Source organism: Pongo pygmaeus, chromosome 5 (genome assembly GCF_028885625.2).
Source record: "Pongo pygmaeus isolate AG05252 chromosome 5, NHGRI_mPonPyg2-v2.0_pri, whole genome shotgun sequence".
NCBI lineage: Eukaryota > Metazoa > Chordata > Mammalia > Primates > Hominidae > Pongo > Pongo pygmaeus.
In genome coordinates, this window is record NC_072378.2 from 60,695,186 (window position 1) to 60,721,498 (window position 26,313).

At 37.6% G+C, this 26,313-nt stretch overlaps 1 pseudogene; it reads left to right on the plus strand.

The window, feature by feature from the left end:
- On the plus strand, window positions 1–26,040 carry LOC134739780 (uncharacterized; annotated as a pseudogene).
- The last annotated feature ends 273 nt before the right edge of the window (window positions 26,041–26,313 follow it).

Below are 26,313 nucleotides of genomic sequence, written 5' to 3' on the forward strand. Positions count from 1 at the left end.
ATGGCAAATCATGATGGACTGATGACAGCTAGTGACCGAATGTTATTTGAAACTACCTGCAAAGTTGGCAGGGTAAAAATTTATATAAGAAAATGCAAAATTTGTGTAATTAATCCCTGAGTTATGAGAATTTGGCTTAACCCTGAGAATTTCTCTTGAATAGGGACATTGGGTGATCTTCTATTAATCCCCTAAGCTTGACTCCAAAGATTGAAAATGTGAAAGGCAGGCCAGGTGCGGTGGCTCATGCCTGTAATCCCAGTACTTTGGGAGGCCGAGGTGGGTGGATCACCTGAGGTTGGGAGTTTGAAACCACCCTGACCAACATGGAGAAATCCCGTCTCTACTAAAATTAGAAAATTAGCCAGGTGTGGTGGCACATGCCTGTAATCCCAGCTACTTGGGAGGCTGAAGCAAGAGAATCACTTGAACCTGGGAGGTGGAGGTTGTGGTGAGCCCAGATCATGCCATCACACTCCAGCCTGGGCAACAAGAGTGAAACTCCATCTCAAAGAAAATGAGAAAGGCTTTTTCTTGATGAATGAAAACACAGATCTTACAGCCGCAAAAGAGAAGATCAATGGGTCAAACTTTTCTTAGCTATGATTGAAGTAAACTTTGACAACTAATCACTTTTTATTTTATTTAAGAATTCCCAGCCACCAGTAAAAGTAAGAGGTGAAGCCAGCTGGGCTTCTGGGGTGGGTTGGGACTTGGAGAACTTTTGTGTCTAGCTAAAGGATTATAAATGCACCAATCATTGCTCTGTGTCTCGCTAAAGGATTGTAAACGCACCTATCAGTGCTCTGTAAAATGGACCAATCAGCACTCTGTAAAATGGACCAATCAGCACTCTGTAAAATAGACCAATCAGCAGGATGTGGGCAGAGCCAAATAAGGGAATACAGGCTGCCAGCAGCGGTTACCCACTGGGGTCCCCTTCCATGCTGTGGAAGCTTTGTTCTTTTGCTCTTCACAATAAATCTTGCTGCTGCTTACTCCTCAGGTCTGCTGCTCACTCTTTGGGTCTGCACTACCTTTATGAGCTGTAACACTCAAGGCGAGAGTCTGTGGCTTCATTCCTGAAGTCAGCAAGACCACAAACCCACTGGGAGGAAGAAACGACTCCAGACACCAGACCATGAACCCACTGGGAGGAAAAAGCAACTCTGGACAACCCTGGACACGCCACCTTTAAGAGCTGTAACACTCACTGTGAAGGCCTGCGGCTTCACTCCTGAAGTCAGCGAGACCAGGAACCCACCAGTTCAGACACATCTGAACATCTGAAGGAACAAACTACATGCACCATCTTTAAGAGCTGTAACCCTCACCGCGAGGGTCGGTGGCTTCCTACTTGAAATCAGCGAGACCAAGAAACCACCAGCAGGAATTAATTCCAGACACAAAAGTACAAAACTGACTTATAAGACATATAATAAAAAATGTAATACTATGAACTAATTTAGTACAAATAATGAAACATAATATAGAAGGTAGGTGCTTTAAATCTACGTTATCAGGTTGGGTCTTAAAAAGAGGGAGAAGGGACCTCAAACATTTAGAAATCAATAGGAATTCCCCTTTTCTACTCATCCCCAATACAAACTCTCTGCTTCACTCAGGCTATAGAACATGTTCTTCCCAAACCATAGATAGATTTTGCCATGCCTGGCACTGTGCGTTGTGTCCTCAAAATGGGATGCTTGTGTCTTTTTTTCTGTGATTTGATGGTTTAATTCTTCTGAGAAACCTCAATATCTTCTAACAAACTTTGTCTTTTGAGTTATTTTATTTAATCTGTGTTTCTGACCACAGAAATTAAAAATGTTAAGCAATATATGGCTAAATATATAAAAACAGCAAAAATGGCAAAATTAATGTCAAATTTGAATTAAAAGCGTAAAGCATCCAGGACAAGTAGTGAAGATATAAAACTTGTGAAATAATGTATGAAATAAATATAATTAAAAATATAAGACAACTATAGTACTATAAGGAAAAATAGAAAGAAATAAATTGACCTCAGAAATCTGGAAACATCACTCTGTTTTTGAGACAGCCCAAGGAAACCGAAATGGATATATAGTATTAAAATGGAGAAACTGAATAACACTAAAGAGGCTTGTTAAAGAGATATGCAGATAGCTTTATGCCCAAGATCAAAAAGAGTATATGAAATGCTCATGAATCTTCAAAAATTTACCCTTTAAAAACTTACAAGAAAAATTAGAAATTATAGCAACCATATTCTCTAATTTTAAATCTAGACATAAGTAACAAGGGTGTAAAGGGAAAGTGTTTCTAAACTTAGAGATTTTTTAAAAAGAAATAAAAAGGAATCAGTTTTCAAAAAGGATAATATTACAACTTCCAATTATTTAAGTAATAAAAAACAAGTGAACCTCTTTTGGAATAGTAGTAAAGTTATATTCTAAAAAGATTTTATATTAAAAGTAAAAGTGAAAATAGGGTGGTAATATGTGAGCTAAGCATTTAACTTAAATAATTAGATAAAAGTAATAAACCAAACATAAGAACAATAAATAGAGGAAAATAAGAAGCAGTAAATAGTTATTTAGAATGAACAATGAAAAATAATTTTGCTTTAGAAAATGATACAAGCAAAAAAGCCTAGCAGGCCTATAGAAGAGAAGAAATTTAAAACAATAATATACAAATAGACACAGATGTTAAAAATAAAAGTATATACTTCCAGAAAACTATAAAAATTCCTAAATTTAATCAGAATAAAGTATAATGCCAGAATAGACCATTAAGCAGATGACTAAAATAGTGTTCAAAATATCACTAATAAAGTGATTCAGAGAATAGGTGCTTTTAATAGATAAATTTCTTCAAAGTATAAAGAAAAAAATTTCTATGTCATACAAAATGTTCCAGAACTTTAAAAAGATGGGAAAACAGCTTCTTTTTGCAATTTTATAAAGCTAGCATAACATTCATGATCCAACAAAGATAAATCTTCATATTCCTTATGGTAATTATTATGTAACTTTTTTTTTTTTACTGCTTTTTGTTTTAGAAGCACAGATATAAATTTAAAGCTTAAAGATATATATGGTTGCAGATTTGTAATAAACTTTTCTTGTTCCTGTTTTTCTCTAGATCTCATTTTACATTTTACTGTATAATTTCTTTTATGCATTTTACTGTATAATTTATTTTATGTATAATTATAATTTTGTATGTATTCTTGCTATAAGTCTTTTCAAATCTTTTCAGAATGAAAATTGGACAAAATTAATTACTGTCTTCAAAAAACCATTTTATGTTAAACAAATTTTAAGCCCACAGAAAAACACCGGAATAGTAATGTAAACTTCCTATGTTTTTGATCTATATTCACTGATTATTAACATGTAGCCACATTTTCAGTCTCTTTCACTCTCATAGGAAAATAGGATGCATATCAAGAATAAGAACTTTTCTACCATTCTACAAAATTCTGTCATGCCCTTTTTCAGTGAACTGATATCTCTGAGAAGTATGATCTGATTTGTATCACCACTGGTTAATTTTACTTATTCTGGAATTTCACTGAGCCAAACAGTGAAAACAAACCTTTTTTGTTTCTAGCTTATTTCATTCAGCAAAATATTTTTGAGATTCATCTATACTGTTGCATATATAAGTTGTTTGTTTCTCTTTATTGCTGAGTAGAACACTATTTTGTAAAATAACACAGCTTATTTATTCTTTGATGGACCTCTGGGATGTTTACAGTTTGGGGACAATATGAATAAAGCTATTATGAATTCAACAAGATTCTTTTTATATGGATATCATTTATTTAAGAGATCTTTATTTACCTCAATGAATTACTTTGACATCATTTTTAAAGTTATTTGACCATACATGTGTAAGTCTAATTTTCACTCTATTTTGTTCCATTGGCCTATTTGTTCATCCTTTGCCACACTTACTTGACTGTTGTAGGTTTATAGCAAATCTGGAGTCAGGTAGAGTGAGTTTTTCAATTTTGTTCTTCTCGTTCTAGATTATTTAGGCTATTATAGTTCCTTTGTTTTTTTAAAATAAATTTTTAAATTAGCTTTTAAATTTCTATAAAGAATCTTGCTAATATTTTTATTGAACCTGTACTGAATATATGGATCAATTTGTGGAAAATTAATTCCTTAACAGTATTGAGTCTTCCAACCCAGTGGAAGATACAACACAGTGTATCTCTCATTTAGTCCTTTTTAATTGAACTATAAAATGTTTCATAGTTTTTAATGTCACCATCATATATATATATCTTTTATTATATTTTTGTATAACTTTAATGTTTTGAATGCTATTTTAGATGGCATTTTTAAATTTCACGTTCAAATTTTTCATTGCTAGTATACATAAATACAATTGATATTTATATTCTTTGTATCCTGTGTCATTGTTATATTTAGTTATTAGCTTTAGTACTTTTCTCATAGATGTCCTTAGAACTTTCTGAATAACATTATCATGTTATCTGCATGTCAAAGATAAAAACAGTCTTAGTACTTCTTTCCCAATCTGCATGTCTGTTCCTATCTTTTCTTGTCCCATTGCACCAGCACTAGCTCTAGCACAATGTTAAATAGAAGTGATGAAAGTATACAACCTTGTTTTGTTCCTGATCTTAAAAAGAAAGTGTTTAATATTTCACTGTTAAGTATTACATTAGCTCTAAGTTTTTCATGGATGCTCAAATAGTTTGAGGGAATTTTCTTTTATTTCTTGTTTGTGGAGTTTTTAATATAAATGGGTAGTTATCAAAAATATCTATTTGTATTATCATATGACCTTTCTTCCTCAATCTGCTAAAGTGATTAACTATATTGGCTGATTTGCATATGGTAAACTAATCTTGCATTTGTAGAATAAACCCCACTTAGTAAAATGTTTATCATTTTTTGTATATTGATGAATTTAATTTGCTATATTTAAGGATTTAGGCATCTATAATTTTAGAGATATTAAGAGGATGACTTAACAAATTAACAAGAGATTTAAGATCATTAGAATAAAAAATATGGTAGCAATGTGAGTGCATACTTCTTGTTTAGTCATCCTACATAGTACCTCCTCTAGGCTTATTTATTGACCCTTAGTGAACAGAATCTGAAGTAGAAATTGGGAATATTCAGTGGTGTCAGAAATCACAACATAACAACTTTAGAGTTTTGCATTTTTTTTCATGAAAACAAACAAAAAAATTTTAAAGCATAATTTTTGAAAGCATAAAATTTGCTTTATAGCAGATTTTATAATCCTGTTGCAAATTTTCTTTTTCATATTGACACGAGATTTTTTCTATGTAGCTGTGTAGATTTATACCAAAATTGTAAATTTTCTTTGAAACTATTCTTGTATTCCTTTCATGGAAAAATAAATAGGTAATATGATGTAGAAATTATGTGATTTTGTGAAGCATAGAAAAGAGCTGCAGCAAAACAACTTGAATGCAACGTTATTTTACACGTAACTAATCATTTTTACTTAAAACCCATTGTAGATTTGTGCCTAGGACCATCTTTCATTCAGTGCATGAAAGAGTGATAAAAAAAAATGTTCAGTAAAACTAGAGAAACCATCAGACAGAGCTGTGGTTTTTTAAAAGTCCTCAAAAAAAAAAAAAACATAAAATAGAGAAAAATGGTACTTCATAATTTGTAAGCCTTCATCCAGTGATGAAAGCATTTTACAGTGTTCCAAAACTCATGCAATAATAATTCAGTGGTACTGACTACCGTCTCAATCATGACAAGGAAATACAAGGAAAGTTTGACTAAAATTATAATTATAGTACATGCTAGCTATAGCTTTTGAGAAGCCACTTCACCTTTCTGAACCTCTTTCCTATTCTCTAAGATAAGAGGCTTAGAAAATATGATTTGCAAGATCTTTTCTGGACATCAGATGTACCACAACACTTTATAATAACTAATAATCATTGTGATAACTCTGAAGCATTATAAAGTCCTGAAATGTGATTGAGTCATCAAAGAGGTTATGGTAAAAATTTTTATTTTGAACATTTAATGTTTTTGCCCACTCGGCATCTATTCTATCTCTTGGGAACAGCACTTAAATATTTCTTTGATATTCATTCTTACCTCACATAGTTCATTGCTTCAGGGTTGATACCAAGGGCTCAAGCTTATAATAATTGGTATAATTCAATTTCTCTGATTTCAGTGGTTCACTGGGTATCTAACTGATATCCAATTGATTCAATTAGACTCAATCCCAGATCTCTTATTTAGAAGTTAGAGAACAATTAACTTCTGTGCTTATCATGAATGAGAAAGCATGATAATCTGAGAGCTATTGGTAGCCATCTCCAGACTATGAAGGGGAAGTTTGTTGATGGTGGAGCTAACACTGAGATAACACTGAAAAACAAAGAACCAGAATTTAGGTCACAGTCACTTTGTTTGAACTTCTAAATCAAGCCTTGCCATAAGACACCAGAACCTTTGGATTTTTTAGTTACTTAAATCCTTTATTTGATAAGCCAGTTTGCTTTGGGTATTTGTTACTTACAATAAAAAAGATCCTGCTGATATTAATTAGGTAAATGCTTTGATTTAAGATACAGCTACACAAGCTTCAAGGAGCATGTGTCTCCCGATATGTGTATTTGTCCCAATATCAGAACATTGCTGCTTTAGTGGTGAGTTCTCTTTCTTTTCAGTGCATTTTCCCACTCTGCTTCTTTATGAAACAGATCGATTTTGGGGAAGAATATCTTCCATGTTTTCCACCTCACTTCTTCTGGGACCAGTTTTCACTTTCTCTAAGGGAACTCCCTAGCTCTCTCTAAGTGGCTCTAATAATGCCTGTAACGACAATGTCCAAGACTTTTGTGTTAACTCAGGCCAATCAAAGAATCCAAAATTCTTGGCAAGGTGACTAGTACAAGACTGGACATAGGACTCTATAGAGGAATTAGAATTTTTCTTGATATCAATCTATGACATTTGGAAAAAGAAGGGTTTTTTTCTACTTGAGGTTCTAGTCTGGGAGGATTTGAGTTTAGGGATTCAGCGACCATGGTCCCAGTCACTTGAAAGAAAATATATATGCAAAAGGAAAGAATAAAGCCAGCCCAGAAAAAAAAAGAAAGCAGGAATAAGGGAGATGGAGAGCCCTGAAGATAGCATTCAAGACCAATATTCTCTACATGCCTGAAGCCAGCTTCATCCTTGAACTTCTCTGTTCTTCAGTTTGTTACATTCCCTTTTGAGGTTAATCTAATATAAATAGGATTTTTGCATTTCTCAAGTCCTGACTAATAATACATGAGAAAACTTGTTCAAATTTCTTTGTGCATAAAGATACCTTCTGACTAATTTAGCTGCACACCTGTTCATTTCACTTTCTCCTTGCCATTTTTATTCTCTGTTTTCAGCATTTGATGCTGTCATGAGTTGGGAAAACTGATAGCACTGCCTACTCCCCCAGCAACACTCTGTGCTGCTTTTCACTCTCCTAATAGCAAGCCTCCCAATGAGGAAGCAGCCACAGCTGGCTTTTTGAATCACAGCTTGGGCCTTATATCAACTAGACTTAGCAGATACTTCTTTTGGAGCTGCCAATTCAAATATATTAGCATGCGTATGAATTGTGTTGTAACTGAAATCTCACCATCATTTTCCTAACCATGTGTCCAGGGACAGTCAGCTGGTTCTAGGGAGACCATGAAGAGGCAGCTTTTGTTTTTTATCTCTCTCTCTCTCTGCAAACAGGTTTCTGGGGGGCAGAACCTACTGTGAGAGCACATTTCCAGACGAACAAGAACATCTGTACTCACCTCATGTAATACTAGCTTAATATTGCATTTTACCCTTATTTTTGTGGTATTTCAATAGAAAACCTACATTTTTCAATTTCAGACATTTAGAAATAACACTAAGGTTGGCATGGATGTCCCAGTCTTCCTCCATGTGGAGTCAGTCTAATACAATACTAGTACTGTACTAGTACTAGTTTTGGCCCCAGAGTTGAGGCCAAAAAAAATGATATTTTTGATTTGACAGATTGTGGTTCTTTATGCTATAAGAACAATGGATTGGTTAACTTTCAGAATGTCATTGGTTACAGAACATATCTTTACACTAAACTGTCTCTGTCTTTCCCCAATTTCATCTTTCTCTCAATGCTCTTACACTGTCCTATGCATACACATCATTTCAAATGACCAGTCTCTCCCTTTCAGAGATTGATGTTACTATCTAATTATAGATGCTTAGAAAACTAATGGTAGACATCTTTCCCATGTTTGCATTCAAATCTGTGCTTAAGAAACTGCATTTGCAGGAAATGGAATGCTTCATCTTTTGTCATCAATTTATAGTTCATTTAATTGACAGATATTTATGAAGTGCATATTCTAAGCCAGACACCGTGGCAAGCAAGAAAAGGCCACACCCTAGCATCATCAAATTAGTTGATAAAAGATGAGTTGGGAGCCCTTAGTTCCATTTCCATTTAGTTAAATGTCCATTTATTAGGGTTTTTAATGGATTATCCTAATTATGATTCATATAACTACTGCTTGTTCACTTTGTAAATTTATAAAGCTGCATGCAAATATGAGTGATTAATTGTGTCAATAACTCTAACAGCAACAGTAAGATAAAGAGGACATTCATTGCAGCTGCTGCTGTCTGTTTTGTATTCATTTCTCTCTCCCTTCCTCTACATTCTCTTCTTTTGAGGTTGCAGAAATTTAAGAAAAATTAAAGTTTCTTTAACCTCCATTATGGTGACTATGATTATTGTTGCATTGCCTGAGAATGTGAGAGTGATGCTTTGTGGATCACATGATTTAAATTGGTAAAATTCACAATTATACTCAGATATAGTATTTTATTAAGAAGTGGAATCCTAGCACTTTGCAAGGCTGAGGTGGGAGGGTTGTTTGAGACTGGGAGTTTGAGACCGACCTGGGCAACATAGTGAGACCCTTGTCTCTACAAAAAAACAAAACCAAAATTAGCTGGACAGGGTGGCACATGCCTGCAGTCCCAGTGGCTTGGGAGACTGAGGTGATCACTTAAGCTCAGGAGGTCACGGTTGCAGTGAGCCATGACTGTGCCACTGTACTCCAGCATGGCTGACAGGGCAAGAACCTGTCTCAAAAAAAAGACTTGGAACCAACCCAAATGCCCATCAATGATAGACTTGATAAAGAAAATGTGGCACATATACACCATGGAATACAATACAGCCGTAAAAAGAATGAGTTCATGTCCTTCGCAGGAACATGGATAAAGATGGAAACCATCATCCTCAGCAAACTAACACAGGAACAGAAAACCAAACACTACATGTTCTCACTCATAACTGGGAGTTGAACAATGAGAACACATGGACACAAGAAGGGTAACATCACACACTAGGGCCCGTCAGGGGGTAGGGGTTGGGGGGCAAAGGGAAGGAGAGCATTAGAACAAATACCTAATGCATGCAGGGCATAAAACATAGATGATAGGTTGACAGGTGCAGCAAACCACCATGGCACATGTATACTTATGTAAAAAACCTGCATGTTCAGCACATGTATCTCAGAACTTAAAGCAAAATAAAATAAAATAAAATAAAATAGGTATCAAGATTTTATAGATATCAAGTTAATTTCATGATTGCAGTTAGATGGTTCAGATAATTCTAGCTTTGACCTTTTAGATTCTCAGAAAGAATGAAAGTCACTAGGGACACCTCTTGGGAGACAGCTTGCCTATTCAGGACAACACCTAAATGTCTTGCTATAGTTAAGAATAAGTATGTATTTCAGCAACTAAGTTTAAATAACTTTTTTATTGTTTGAGTAACTGTTTCTAAGTTCAAGTAACATTTTCTTTACTTATTGTACAAGTTTCTCAGGATAATTTGACCTGAAAACATTATGAACCAGCTACATCACTCAAACATATTCAGAATACCCCTTTTTACTATTTGGATATAATTTGAGCAAACTGTGGGCTGGATAGGAACAAGTTAAGGGTGCAAGGACTCCCAGTCCCAGCAGTGGATGATTTTCTGTTTCTATGTCTTCCTTGCCCCAAGTACTTGGTAATAGAAAAAGAGAAATTCATTTGCCAAAAAGAGATGTTTGTGGATGTTGGAAAATAATCTTTTTAGTGATATTTCACTTGGAGTTTTATTTCCCTTACAGACGACTATAAATAATATCTCCCACATTCCCTATGAGGGTTATAGTCAGTCCCATTCACCAACAGAGGAAGGAGGAAACCTTATGATATCTTTTCAAATTCCCAAATGTTCAACTGCTCAAAAACAGTCCCCCCATGGTAACAGAAAAACCTACCATTGAATGGGACTCTTGGATGTGGTTAAGTGTTATATATCCAAGAAGCATCTGCTGATAAAAAAAATAGCAGCCAAATAGAAACAAATATTAGATGAGGAAGCTCAATAGTTTAACCTATTTAATATGTGTTATTACCCATTTTTTTTGCATTCCTGGATTAGTCATTCTGCTCAACAGGCCTGGGGGACTGGGATCTTGAAAAATAAGTTGTAATAATGAAAAAAGATGGGGACTATTAAAAGTATGGAGCACTTTTTGATGCAGAATTTCTTGGTATTGAGTTTGCACTCCAGAAAGCTACAAATACTAAAAATTCATTCACTACCAGACACATGGAGATGTCTTGGGTATTGTATCTTGGATACATAACAGCTCTGTGGTCTCCCAAGAGACCATCGAGGTGACATTGACCTTGGTGCATCCAAAGTCTTATCTGAGAAAATAAATTCTGCAAGTTACTCTGAGATAAAATATTTTTGGAGTCAAATAAGTTTATCTATATATCATATACCACTATTAAAGACTCAAACATGTTATATAGAACATGTTATGGGATCTAAGAAGATATAAATTAAATAATCCTGTTTAACATTTGTTTCTCACAGTAGGACTTCTCTTCTTTGAAACATTTAATATCCTGTGGGTTTACTTTGGGAAATAGGACTTATGTGAATTTTCTTTCTGGTCTTTTGTCAATATTTATAAAGTATAGTCTATAAGCCAAACTACTTTTTTATGATAAGGGGACTGAGCTAACAATATGACATAGTTATTAAATGAAAAATCTGGAATTCATATTCTGGATATTTGGTGCCAAAGTCCAGACTTTTGATGATTACATATCCAAGGTCTAATTTTCAACATTAAATTTTAAGAAACTTAATTCTGTTCATAGTCATGGGATGCTTCATCTTTAGGCTTGGAGGAACATGAGACAAAATGTTTCAAACCAGAATGAGTACTTCATAATTTACAATAAGAAGTTGCCACCATACAGAGTAGAACGCTCAAAGAGCATCATTTACATTCTTTCTATAGGTAGAGACATATGGGAAGCCAGAACACATTAAAATGTTGCAGGATGAGAATGAAATCACAACAATTAGATCACTGTTTCTCATACTGTGCTTCAGGGACTTGCACTTGTGGGGAAATAATGTGCTTTGGAATTCCTTCATCATTGGCAGAGTGTCAAGTTTTCCCATAAAATTATCATCAGTAGCAGGGAGATTGCACCACAATGAAAAACTAAGAATATGTGCCTACTCACTTTCCCTTCTAAAAGCCAATGAACATATATAACAATTAATTTATTCAATGAATAAATCCATAAGTGTGGAGAAGCTATATAGAATGTCATTAGAAAACCAAAACCATTATGAAATTTCCAAAATATCAAAAGCAAACATAAATGGATAAATGAAAAGTAAAACAATAGGAAAACAAAATATAAAATGTGATCTGAATACTTCTGAGGTAGTGATATTTCCTGTTGGAGAGAACATGGGGCATTGGTCAGGATAATTTCACTGGTGAGCTGTATCTCGTGCACCTAGAGTAACTAAACTCTAGTAACTCCCTCTTTTCCCTTACTTGATCAAGCAGTGGTTTGTGTGTTCCTTGGTCACAAGATGAAGCAGGAAGCCAGATCAGGGTCCACAGAACAGAAATGTAAAATCAAGACAAGATGCCAGGGAGTTATTGGTTTCTGAGAAAGACAAAGTTGCCTCTACCCATAAAACAATTTAGGTCACATCCCAAATTTACCAGAGCCCTGCTCTTTCTTTTTCAGTAAACATCAGGGGCAAGCGGTAATCATCAAAGCAGGGAAGGGGCCAAGGTAAAACTTTCCCTTTGCCTTCTGAAAGTTTGCTGAAAATCAATTGACAAAGAGCAGATTAAAAGGAGAAAAGGGGCCAGGTGTTGTGGCTGACAGCTATAACCCCAGTGCTTTGGGAAGCGAAGGCAAGAGAGGGTCATGTGAGCCAAGAAATTCAAGAACAGCCTGGGTAACATAGAGAGACCCCCATCTTTACAAACAACAGAAAAACTAGCCCAGTGTGGTGGCTCAGGTATGTAGTCCCAGTGACTCTGGAGGCTGAGGTGGGAGGATGGCTTGAGCCCAGAAGATCGAGGCTGCAGCGAGGCATGATTGTGTCACTGCACTCCAGCCTGGGTGACAGAGCAAGATCCTGCCAAAAAAAAAAAAAAAAAAAAAGGAGGAAAGAGAAGAAAAGAGCTACAGATTTTTAAAGTGCACACGTGTGCATGGAAGTCATACAAAATATGAAAATTCAAAGAAAAGGCCAGATGGTTTATCCTTTTATATCATCTTGAGGTTACAGTAAAAATAAGAGTCTGAACCATGGCAAAACAGGTTATGGGAGAGAAGGAGAAACAAAGGTAAGGCCAGCAAAGATAGTCTTGTTATGCAGATGAAGCCTCACAGGTAGCAGACCTCAGAAAGAATAGATGGAAGCCTGCGGTGGAGTTCATCTTTCCTAGATCTCGATAAAGGGGCAGGCCTGAGAGAAACTTGACATTTTATTTCACTGAAGTAGATTTTTCTCAACAAATGCAAATATTCTCCATAAAAGGCAGCTTTTCAAGGCTATTCCTGTCTGCAGGCTCTCTGAATAGCTAACTCAAAATATTTCAAAGAAGTGTATTTTGGGGTGAAATATTTTTGTTTTTTTTTAGTCCCCCAGCTGAAAGTTTATTTTCAGAAAGTTTCATATATTAAGTTGGGATTGGCAGCTATAGAGAGAATTGGTTTAGAGATTGTGAGATAAGAGATTGGTGAAGAAAAACAAAAGCATGGATTAGGACCAGCAGCCATATCTTCTTGAATCAAACTCAGTCTTGAGAATATGAGAATCTGTCAGGTCAGTTAAATAGTTGAGTCTCATTCCAAGAGTTAAACAGTTGAGTCCCATTCCAGGAGGTGGCATTGCAGATGAAAATGCAAAGCTAGGCATCTATATATGATTTATGCAAACAGATCTTTAAGGGGAATTTCTATAGAAATAGAAGAAGAAGAAGAAAACAAGGTTAATGTCTAGAGTAGTCTATAAAGTAGTTTTTCTAGAGTCTCTGAAGTATCTTTAGTTGGATTGGGCAGGCAGTGGCAAACTGACAGTTGTTCTTAGGTTGTAATTTCAGTCAAGTGTTCTAGTAAGCTTTCTGCATAGTTCATAAGTCAATAGGCGTGAAGGCTGTTTATAAGTTGCTATAACAATTTCTCCCAACATTTATGTCAAGTTGTCTAGTTTCAGTTTGTAGGGCTTTAAGAAAAGCAGTTTTAATCTCTAGTGATTTTAAGTCAGAAGGGTAGGAGAAAAGTTGGAAATGTTAATCTGGAGAGTCACAGCCAGATACTGGAGGAAACTAAAAATCTAAGATTTAGTCTAGATTTCAGGTAAATAATAAAATCTCATTTAAAAAAGCCACAATGAGCTGGAATCTCATTACAAATGTACTATAGGTTTTTTTTTTTTTGACACATAGTTTTTCTCTCTTTAGTCTCTCACTTCTACTTCTACCAAAGATAAATTATAGTAAGACTAATTTATTTGCAAAATCAATTTTAGTCTTATTATACTTGTCCTGATTATTTGCATAAAGTGAAGCAAGAATAGTACTTGGCATATAGATTATTTTTAAGTTAGCTTTACAGTAACTTTTTCATAAGGACTTTTGAATTAGACTTTGGAAAACTTCTAAAGGCTTAGGAGCCAAACCAAAGACAGTGTCTGTAATATCTGTACGAATTGGGTGAATTCTTCTTAAGGTCCTCAAAATATCTTGAGTTTCCTGGGCCTGTCACATTCTTTACTTACTGCAAGGTCAGAAACTATGTAAAGGAACTATATAGACAAAGTACCAGGTTAATCTTTCTCCAAGTCTATTGGCTTTATAAAGTCAAGCTGAACACCTCAAAGCAGCCTGGTCACATTTGAAAATATGACATTCCAGTCAAAGCTTTGGTAAAATAACAGTATCTCCAATTGTGACCTGTAATAAAAGAAAACAGATCTTTATTGAGCTCATACAAATATGTATACTGCCATAAAATAAGAATAATCCCAAACAATTTACAAATTCTGGAGGGATTAAGTAGTGAAAAAGGTAAACATTTCAATTTTACTCACAAAAGTATGATTCATCCAATTCCTGTAAGCTACAAATTGCATAAAATAAAAAAGTTTTCTTAACTCAGAAAACATTAAAAAATGAGCAACAGTTTAAACAAAAAAATATATAACAATCATTGCAATTCTTCATCAGTTCAGTCCCACATATTTAATTCTTATTGTGCTTGATGCTAGGTTGGTAATTTTATGAGTCCAGTTTTCTAATTGGAGTTTTCAAAATTCTTGCCTAGTCCAATTGTATGATCTTAAAGTTGCCAGAAACCTGTATTTCAGGGTACTTTTTGTAGTCTTTTCCATAAACTTCCTTGAAGACACAATACTTTAGCATTTGCAAAAAGTTTTTAGGAAAAAAAGCATCAGAAGAAAGCGATTTACTGCAGACGAAAGGCTTAAAATGGCCATGGTTAGAGATGCAATTGACAAATTCCTTTAGTTATTTTCTGTGGCCTACAATTTAATATATCAGATTAAGAATCTCATACAATTTTGGAACACATTTATGCAAATATAATGCAAAGAAGATTCAACATTATTTCTTTTTGGACAATGCTTCCCATATAACTTAACATACCAAATAAATATGTTTACTATCTCATTTTCAGATGCCTCAGGGGCTGTCTGTAACATCCCAAAGTAAGTTTGAGGTCAAAAAGACTTAATTTTGATTTGTGAAATTTGATTTTGAGAAGCCTGTCAAATATGTCAAAGGCTTAAAATACTTGAACAAAATAGGATCACAAATCACTGTAAAATAACAGTCATTCCTTTAGCCACAGTGGTAATTAAAATGCTTCAGAAAACAAAAATCTTCACCAAGAGAAGAGACTCAGTTCCCAAATAATCAAAAGACATAACAAAATCAGCATCAGACATACAGTCTCTGTTTCCTTTTCTCTCTCCCCACTGTTTTTTGAGTTTACTCAAGGGATGAACCAAAATCTTTTACTATTTCTTTTTAATACTATATAAAATTCTTGTTAAAAATCAAATTCTATTTTTTCATTAGTGTATTTTTGCTATTAAGCCTCAACCTAAAAAACTCTTATAAGAAAGCAATCCCACTGCTAGGTATATATCAAAAGAAAGGAAATTGGTGTCTCAAAGAAATATCTGCAGGCCCATGTTTATTGCAATACTACTCACAACAACCAAGATTTAGAAACAACCTAAGTGTCCATTAAGAGATGAACAAAGATTTAATGTTAATGAATATTTAGTCACACAAAATTTAGAAATTCCCTTTCCCTAACTCTATATCCATTTCCCCAACTTTTCACAGTAGAAATCTATATCATTTTTTTCTTCACTGAGAAACAAAACTATTTTTTTAACAAACACACACCTTCATGCCTTTATAACTTTCCTCAACAAAAGCATACCTTGCTTCTCTCATACACTTTGCATATAAAATTATTTCTCTTATTTTAATACTCTTAATTACAAATAATAATTTAAATTTTGACTTTTGGTAGCTCTAATTTCTAGTGAAAACCTAGAAAGTAATTTTGAACTGTTTCATATTTTCAGATGAAATGCATTTCATAATTTTTTATAAAAATGTTTTCTCAATTTTTCATTAATTAACAGATCTAAGTTTAGCTTTATGCTATAAAAAGATGTCAAAGTATATAAACAAACATGTTTAATAACTAATGTTTTGATATCTAACTTACAAATGACTCACACATTTTATGATTATTACTTAATTTAACATAACATGACTTTAATATTTTAAATTACTGAAAATAATTTTGAAACTATGACAGAGGTACCTTCCCAAATATTTTTTCTAGTCATCTTGGGTTTCAAGTACCCATGAGGCATCGAGGATGACTGTGAAAGGCAGGGCCCACCTGGGTTCTGAATTCACACACCAGGTGTGTAGCTCAGAACAGAAGACAGAGCTGTGAAGATGGCAGCTGGTGGCCCAGGTGCTGTAGACACACCTCACCATGGCTACCTGTCCAGATCTCAGAATCCAGAGGCTCAAAAACAAAGACATAATCTCACAGCAAGATGTGTGCAAGGCTGCAGGGGAGCCCAGCAGCCAGCCCTTATAGCTTCAGCTTATGGAAAAACCAAACAAATATAAAAAACATTACAGAAGCAACAGTTTCATGATCTTAAGACTGCTAACAGAGGAAGCCAATCAATAGTCCCATGCAAAAAAAGTTTAAATTATTTTTAGTACTGAAAATTCTGAGGACATTTTATTTTACCAACAATTTTTAAATTAGCTGTATTTACCAAAGATTATCTCAAATTACATAGAAAGATCATGTATACTTAATACTCAAAGACATGTAGTCGTATAGCTACTCAGACAGAAGCAGATCTTCTAGGTTTGGATAAGATTCTTTACTTGCCAGCTTCCAAAGAGTGTTTCTTTCCCTCATTTAGACCATAACTATTCTGATGATCTGTTTCATTGCTCTAAGTAGTTATTAACTAGTAGTTATTAACTATTAACTATTAACCCTACATTTGTACTTCTTTTTTTAAATTAAATTAAATTAATTAATTAATTTATTTATTTATTTTTCAAATGGAGTCTCACACTGTCGCCAGGCTGGAGTACAATGGCGTGATCTCGGCTCACTGTAACTTCTGCCTCCCAGGTTCAAGTGATTCTCCTGCCTTAGCCTCCTGAGTAGCTTGGACTACAGGTGCACGCCACCACGCCTTGCTAATTTTTGTATTTTTAGTAGAGACGGAGTTTCCCCATGTTGGCCAGGATGGTCTCAATCTCTTGACCTCATGATCCGCCTGCCTCAACCTCCCAAAGTGCTGGAATTACAGGTGTGAGCCACCGTGCCCGGCCACATTTGTACTTCTAAAGGGATGACTCTTAGGTGAAACAAAGTAGAAATTTATATCTCAAAGACACAGAACTTAGATCTAAATATCATTTTTTTGCCAAGACAAAGAACAGCATAGGTAAAGGCCTAGTTAAGGCATAATAGGCAGGAAAAGTATCTTAAACAAAAGTAAGATAGTTTTTTATGTAAACGTTTAAGTCAGTATCTTTCTCATGTAAAATATTCTGGTGGTTTAGATACAGAGGAGGAAGATGCCATTTCAAATAAAGATTTTCTTTTTAGATGTAAATTTCTTTTACAAAGAGTTTAAAAATAGCCAAATGCCAGAAAGCTGTACTTTGGGGACCAAATTAGTTTGGAGGTGACTTTGATTTAGATTCTGTGTCTTAATTGGATATGCAATTTAAGGCGGAGCCCATTAATGAATAAAGCTAAACCAACTCCTGACCCTTAGGGCTCTGTGAGATGAACAAGGGACCCAAGAAATGGCCAGTGGCACCTTGATTGTGTTCCTCAAGAGGTCTCACAGTCACTGGAAGTCTCTTTTAGATCCCTTTATGTGATATCTAGAACTCTCATATTTGTTCTTACTTATTCTTATCCATTAACCATTGAATGGAGAAAGTAGGGGTTTGCAGGGTAACTTATCAGTGATTAAAGGAAACGGGATGGGAGACTGAAGGTGGCAGAATGGGGGGCAGAAGTAAATGAAAGAATGAGTCCTAGGGGAGCCAGTCTGGGGAGATCTTAAGCTTTCCAAAAGGACTAATGGAATTTTGTACCATATATATATATATATATATATATATATATATATATACACCAAAATTTTTGCCACCGGGAAAAGAAGTGGACTAAAGGGACTAAACAATTAAGAAGGGGTTTCAGTTGCCAAAAACACACAAAGAAACATGGGGAAATAGGATCTAAAGGAAAACATGAGGTTTTTTTGTGTTTTTTTTAAAGGTCTAATACCAGCTTTTAATTAAGCTGACTTTTGACTCTTTTAAAACAAAATTAAATATCTAAGGAGCAAATATTTTGTGCTCTGAGCAGCCAGCCTTTCACTGGAGCAGAGGCAATGGGGGTGCTGGCTGTGGGAGCAGTGTCTCCCTCACTTCCACCCACTCCACTCCCTGCCACAAGGCCCTGCTGACTGTGAGGGGTCTGCCTTGCCTGCTCACTAGTTCAGTTCCCAGTGGCAGTGGTAGCCATGTCTGTCAGGCTCAATATAGGAAACAAGATAAATTGGGGAAAAAGTTGCTATCATACTCTAGATATAAACCAAAGTTTTAAACCAGAGGTATACCTAAACAAATGACTCAAAGCCAAAACAAGCATATGTGAGACTGATAACATGAGGCCCTTTATGGCTTTAACCAATGCCTTTCCCAAGATTCAGACCATTCCCAATGACAGCTCAAAGAAAGGAAAGTTTTATTAGCCAATTGAGATACATCCCACATTTCTGTCCACTTGTATTCTATAGGGTCTCAGATTTTCAGATGACTCACATACTCCATTACCAGTGTGCCCCATAGACAGAAGATTAAAAGAGAAAGTCAGTAAGACAGGAGATCAAAAACTTTTTCCTGGGGGTAGAAAGAATTGCAAATTGGTACCCCAAATAGTCAAGAGTTATACAAACATACATCCAAAGCAAGTAATTCAAACTAACTCTTATAAACGTTTCTCTCCTGACCCAACGGAATCTACTTAAGAATTTATTGTAGAAGTTTACATTTCAAAGTGGTAAACTTTACATCTCTCCTTGTTTCCTTGACCTAGAATCAAAGCTAGGCTGCAGCAGTGAGAGCCAAATTCTAACCTCTAGAATAAAGGGTAGAGTGTCCTTTATTCTTTTTTTTTTGCACATCAGGGTATTCAAAACAGGCAGTTGAGCACTGAGTGTACAAAGAATTTAAATTGTGTTTTTGTTTTTCTGTTTTTGTTTTTTTTTCTTTTGAGACAGAGCCTCAAACTGTCACCCAGGCTGAAGTGCAATGGCATGATCTTGGCTCACTGCAACCTCCACCTCCCAGGTTTAAGCAATTCTCCCATCTGAGCCTCCTGAGTAGCTGGCATTACAGGTGCCTGCCACCACGTCCAGCTAATTTTTTGTATTTTTTAGTAGAGATGAGGTTTCACCATGTTGGCCAGGCTGGTCTCGAACTCCTGACCTCATGATTCACCTGCCTCAGCCTCCCAAAGTGCAGGGATAAACTTTGTTGTAAATCTGATTTATACGCTCTTTTTGATATTGCCAAGGGAGTTTCTGAGGCTGTATTCCAATAAAACAGCTGTTTAAGAGGAGAGCTCTCTAAAAAGTATTCTTTCATATATAGTCAGCTTATTTGTTTCATAAGTGATTCAAGCCAATGAGCCTGTTTTCATACAAAGTCCCAGAGGTAACTTTTAAGATTTTTAATACCATGGACATGAGTGGATTTTTTAAAATGGGTGCAGAAGATGCAGCCCTCCCCAAAATTTTCTCAAAAATTCTCTCCAAGAAATAAGCTAAGATAGTGAAACACTCTTGTTGCCACAGATGGTTAAGGACAGTGTTTGCACATATGGTGTCTTCAGTATTCCACAAATTTATGGAGGGTTGGCAGTCATAGAACCATTAAATCTGACACTCAGTAGGCCCTCCTAGGATTGAACTTTCCCAGGATTAGCCAGGCAACAAGGGTTGAGACAACAAAAGCCTTTCATGGATGGGATTTCTTATAAAGACAAACTCCTGTGAGAACTTAGCCCATTCAGAAGGCAGAAGGTGCTGCTTAATATCTGATGACTCTGTTCCCAGTCCTTTCACACTGGCCACTGGAAAGAACCTGAAAATCAGGTCCCCCAAGTGGCAGAGAACAGTAAAGAGTGCTGCCACTTGGTCACAAGTCAAGCTGTCAGGAATGTAGAACAAGATGAGAAGGACTCTATGACAAATGACACAGAAAGAGACAAAGGAAAAAATAAAGACTATTTCTGGAAGGAAAAGATTCAGACAGTATGAAGATTCATATCAAAAAATTACATGACAGTTGCTACACTTAAGGCTACTCTGCATAAATGCTTTTCACTTGTTAATCTTAAATTTGGAAAAAGAAAAAGAGACAAATCGTGATTTATTTATTTATTTATTTATTTATTTATTTATTTATTTATTTATTACCATTCCTTGATGGGATTCCACAGGCTAACACCTGGGAATATGAGTGGTGAGTGTCAGGCCTCTGAACCCAAGCTAAGCCATCATATCCCCTGTGACTTCCATGTATACATCCAGATAGCCTGAAGTAACTGAAAAATCACAAAAGAAGTGAAAATGGCCTGTTCCTGCCTTGACTGATGACATTCCACTACAAAAGAAGTGAAAATTGCCAGTCTCTGCCTTAAGTGATGACATTACCTTGTGAAATTCCTTCTCCTGGCTCATCCTGGCTCAAAAGGTTCCCAACTGAGCACCTTGTGAACCCCGCCCCTTCCAGCCAGAGAACAACCCCCTTTGACTGTAATTTTCCACTACCCACCCAAACCTTATAAAATGGCCCCACCCCATCTCCCTTCACTGAGTCTCTTTTCAGACTCAGCCCGCCTGCACCCAGGTGATTAAAAAGCTTTATTGCTCACACAAAGCCTGTTTGGTGGTCTCTTCACACGGACGTGAGTGAAATTTGGTGCCGAAGGCCCAGGTCAGAGGGACTTCTTTGGGAGATCAGTCCCCTGTCCTCACCCTCACTCCGTGAAGAGATCCATCTATGACTTCTGGTCCTTAGACTAACCAGCCCAAGGAACATCTCACTAATTTTAAATAGGATAAGCAGCCTCTCTTTACTCTCTTCTCCAACCTCTCTCACTATCCCTCAACCTCTTTCTCCTTTCAATCTTGGCAACATCTTTCAATCTCTCCCTTCTCTTAATTTCAGTTCCTTTCCTTTTCTGGTAGAGACAAAGGAGACGCATTTTATCTGTGGACCCAAAACTCCAGTGCCAGTCATGGACTCAGGAAGACAGTCTTCCCTTGGTGTTTAATCACCGTGGGGATGTCTGCCTGATTATTCACCCGCATTTCATTGGTGTTTGATCACTGCAGGGATGCCTGCCTTGGTCATTCACCCACATTCCCTTGGTGGCAAGTCAATTGTGGGGATGCCTGCTTTGGCTGCTCACCCACATTGCAGCCCAGGGCTGCTCACCTAACCCCTTCTCTCCATTTCTCTACCCTCTCTTCTCTCCACTTTCCTGGGAGGCAAGCACCCCCCAACCCTTTTCCACTTTCCTGGGGGGCAGGCACCCCCCACCCCTTCTCTCCATGTCTCTACCCTCTCTTTTCTCTGGACTTGCCTCCTTCACTATAGGCAAACTTCCACCCTCCATTCCTCCTTCTTCTCCCTTAGCCTGTGTTCTCAAGAACTTAAAACCTCTTCAACTCACATCTGACTTAAAATCTAAGCATCTTATTTTCTTCTGCAACACCACTTGACCCCAATACAAACTTGACAGTGGTTCCAAATAGCCAGATAATGGCACTTTCAATTTTTCCATACTACAAGATCTAAATAATTCTTGTCATAAAATAGGCAAATGGTCTGAGGTCCCTGACGTCCAGGCATTATTTTACACATAAGTACCTCCCTAGTCTCTGTTCCCAATGCAACTCACCCCAAATCCTCCTTCTTTCCCTCCCGCCTGTCCCCTCAGTGCCAACCCCAAGTGTTGCTGAGTCTTTCCAATCTTCCTTTTCTACAGACCCATCTCACCTCTTCCCTCCTCCCCAGGCTGCTCCTAGCCAGGCCAAGCCAGGTCCAAATTCTTCCTCAGCTTCTGCTTCCGCACCCTATAGTCCTTTTGTCACCTCCTCTCCTCACACCTGGTCCAGCTTACCGTTTCATTCCATGACTAGCCCTCCCCCACCTGCCCAGCAATTCCCTCTTAAAAAGGTGGCTGGAGCTAAAGGCATAGTCAAGGTTAATGCTCCTTTTTCTTTATCCGACCTCTCCCAAATCAGTTAGCATTTAGGCTCTTTTTCATCAAATATAAAAACCCAGCCCAGTTCATGGCTCATTTGGCAGCAACCCTGAGACGCTTTACAGCCCTAGACCCCAAAAGGTCAAAAGGCCGTCTTATTCTCAATATGCATTTTATTACCCAATCTGCTCCCAACATTAAACAAAGCTCCAAAAATTAAATTCTGGCCCTCAAACCCCACAACAGGACTTAGTTAACCTCGCCTTCAAGATGTACAATAATAGAGTAGAGGCAGCCAAGTAGCAATGTATTTCTGAGTTGCAGTTCCTTGCCTCTGCTGTGAGACAAACCCCAGCCAAATCTCCAGCACACAAGAACTTCCAAACACCTGAACCACGGTAGCCAGGCATTCCTCCAGGACTGCCTACCCCAGGATCTTGCTACAAGTGCCAGAAATCTGGCTGCTGGGCCAAGGAATGCCTGCAGCCCAGGATTCCTCCTGAGCTGTGTCCCATCTGTGCAGGACCCCACTGAAAATTGGACTGTTCAACTCACCTGGCAGCCACTCCCAGACCCCCTGGAACTCTGGCCCAAGGCTCTCTGACTGACTCCTTCCCAGATCATCTCAGCTTAGTGGCTGAAGACTGACACTGCCCCATAGCCTCAGAAGCCCCCTACACCATCACTGATGCCAAGCTTCAGGTAACTCTCACAGTGGAGGGTAAGCCCGTACCCTTCTTAATCAATACGGAGGCTACCCACTCCACATTATCTTCTTTTCAAGGGCCTGTTTCCTTTGCCTCCATAAATGTTGTGGGTATTGATGGCCAGGCTTCTAAACCTCTTAAAACTCCCAAACTCTGGTGCCGACTTAGACAATACTCTTTTAAGCACTCCTTTTTAGTTATCCCCACCTACCCAGCTCCCTTATTAGGTCAAGACATTTTAACTAAATTATCTGCTTCCCTGACTATTCCTAGGCTACAGCCACACATCGTTGCCACATTTCCCCCCAGTTCAAAGCCTCCTTCACATCCTTTCCTTGTATTTCCCCATCTTAATCCACAAGTATAGGACACTTCTACTTCCTCCTTGGCAACAGATGATGTACCCCTTACCATCCCATTAAAACCTAATCACGCTTACCCTGCTCAATGCCAATATCCCATCCCACAGCATGCTTTAAAAGGATTAAAGCCTGTTATCACTTGCCTGTTACAGCATGGCCTTTTAAAGCCTATAAACTCTCCTTACAATTTCCCCATTTTACCTGTCCTAAAACCAGACAGGCCTTACAGGTTAGTTCAGGATCTGTGCCTTATCAATAAAATTGTCTTGCCTATCCACCATGTGGTACCAAATGCATATACTCTCCTATCCTCAATACCTCCCTCCACCACCCATTATTCTGTTCTGGATCTCAAACATGCTTTCTTTACTATTCCTTTGCATCCTTCATCCCAGCCTCTCTTTGCTTTCACTTGGACTGACCCTGACACCAAACAGGCTCAGCAAATTAATTGGGCTGTACTGCTGCAAGGCTTCACAGACAGCCCCCATTATTTCAGTCAAGCCAGAGTTCTTACACAAGAGCCGAGACCATGCCCTGTAGCCTTTTTATCCAAACAACTTGACCTTACTGTTTTAGCCTAGCCTCATGCCTGTGTGCAACGACTGCTGCTGCCTTAATACTTTTAGTGGCCCTCAAAATCACAAACTATGCTCAACTCACTCTCTACAGTTCTCATAACTTCCGAAAGCTGTTTTCTTCCTCCACCTGATGCATATACTTTCTGCTCCCCAGCTCCTTCAGCTATACTCACTCTTTGTTGAGTCTCCCACAATTACCATTGTTCCTGGCTGGACTTCAATCCAGCCTCCCACATTATTCTGGATACCACACCTGACCACCATGACTGTGTCTCTCTGATCCAGCTGACATACACCCCATTTCCCCATATTTCCTTCTTTCCTGTTTCTCACCCTGATCACATTTGGTTTATTGATGGTAGTTCCACCAGGCCTAGTCACCACTCACCAGCAAAGGCAGGCTATGCTATAGTATCTTCCACACCTATCATTGAGGCTACCACTCTGCCCCCTCCACTACCTCTCAACCAGCCAAACTCATTTCCTTAACTCAAGCCCTTGCTCTTGCAAAAGGACTATGCGTCAATATTTATACTGACTCTAAATAAATATGCTTTCCATATCCTGCACCACCATGCTGTTATAGGGGCTGAAGGAAATTTCCTCACTGTACAAGGGTCATCTATCATTAATGCCTCTTTAATGAAAACTCTTCTCAAGGCTGGTTTACTTCCAAAGGAAGCTGGAGTCATTCACTGCAAGGGCCATCAAAAGGCATCAGATCCCATTGCTCAGGACAATGCTTATGCTGATAAGGTAGCTAAAAAAGCAACTAGTATTCCAAATTCTATCCCTCATGGCAGTTTTTCTCCTTCTCATCTGGCCACTCCCACCTACTTCCCCACTGAAACTTCCACCTATCAGTCTCTTCCCACACAAGGCAAATGGTTCTTGGACCAAAGAAAATATCTCCTTCCAGCCTCACAGGCCCATTCTATTCTGTTGTCATTTCATAACCTCATCCATGTAGGTTACAAGCCACTAGCCTGTCTCTTAGAACCTCTCATTTCCTTTCCATTGTGGAAATCTATCCTCAAGGAAATCACTTCTCAGTGTTCCATCTGCTAGTCTACTACTCTTCAGGGATTGTTCAGGCCCCCTCTCTTCCCTACACATCAAGCTTGGGGATTTGCCCCTGCCCAGGACTGGCAAATTGACTTTACTCACATGCCCCGAGTCAGGAAACTAAAATAACTCTTGGTCTGGGTAGACACTTTCACTGGATGGGTAGAGGCCTATCCCACAGGGTCTGAAAAGGCCACCATGGTCATTTCTTCCCTTCTGTAAGACATAATTCCTTGGTCTGGCCTTCCCACCTCTATAAGTGCAATAACGGACTGACCTTTATTAGTCAAATCACCCAAGCAGTTTCTCAGGCTCTTGGTATTCAGTGGAACCTTCATACTCCTTACCATCCTCAATCTTCAGAAAAGGTAGAATGGACTAATGGTCTTTTAAAAACACACCTCACCAAGCTCAGCCACCAACTTAAAAAGGACTGGACAATACTTTTACCACTTGCCCTTCTGTGAATTCGGGCCTGTCCTCGGGATGCTACAGGGTACAGCCCATTTAAGTTCCTGTATGGATGCTCCTTTTTATTAGGCCCCAGTCTCATTTCAGACACCAGACCAACTTGGACTGCAACCCAAAAAACTTGTCATCTGGCCCTCAAACCCCACAACATCCCTACTATCTTCTATCTAGTCATACTCCTATTCACCATTCTCAACTATTCATAAATGCCCTGCTCTTGTTTACACTGCTGGTTTACACTGTTTCTCCAAGCCATAGCTTGGTACCATACCATAGCTGATATCTCCTGGTTCTATCCCCAAACCACCACTCTTAACCCTTAAAGTAAATAAATAATCTTTGCTGGCAGGGCTATGCTGAACCTCCTTGGGCACTCTCTAATTGGATGTCCTGGGTCCTCCCAATTCTTAGTCCTTTAATACATATTTTTCTCCTTGTCTTATTCCGTTTAGTTTTTTAATTCATACGAAACCATATCCAGGCCATCACCAATAATTCTAAATGACAAATGTTTATTCTAACAACCCCACAATATCACCCCTTACCACAAAATCTTCCTTCAGCTTAATCTCTCCCACTCTAGGTTCCCACGCTGCCCCAATCCCACTAGAAGCAGCCCTGAGAAACATCACCTATTATCTCTCCATACCACCTTCAAAAATTTTCACCACCCCAACACTTTACCACTATTTCATTTTATTTTTCTTATTAATATAAGAAGACAAGAATGTCAGGCCTCTGAGCCCAAGCTAAGCCATCATATCCCCTGTGACTTCCATGTATACATCCAGATGGCCTGAAGTAACTGAAGAATCACAAAAGAAGTGAAAGTGGCCTGTTC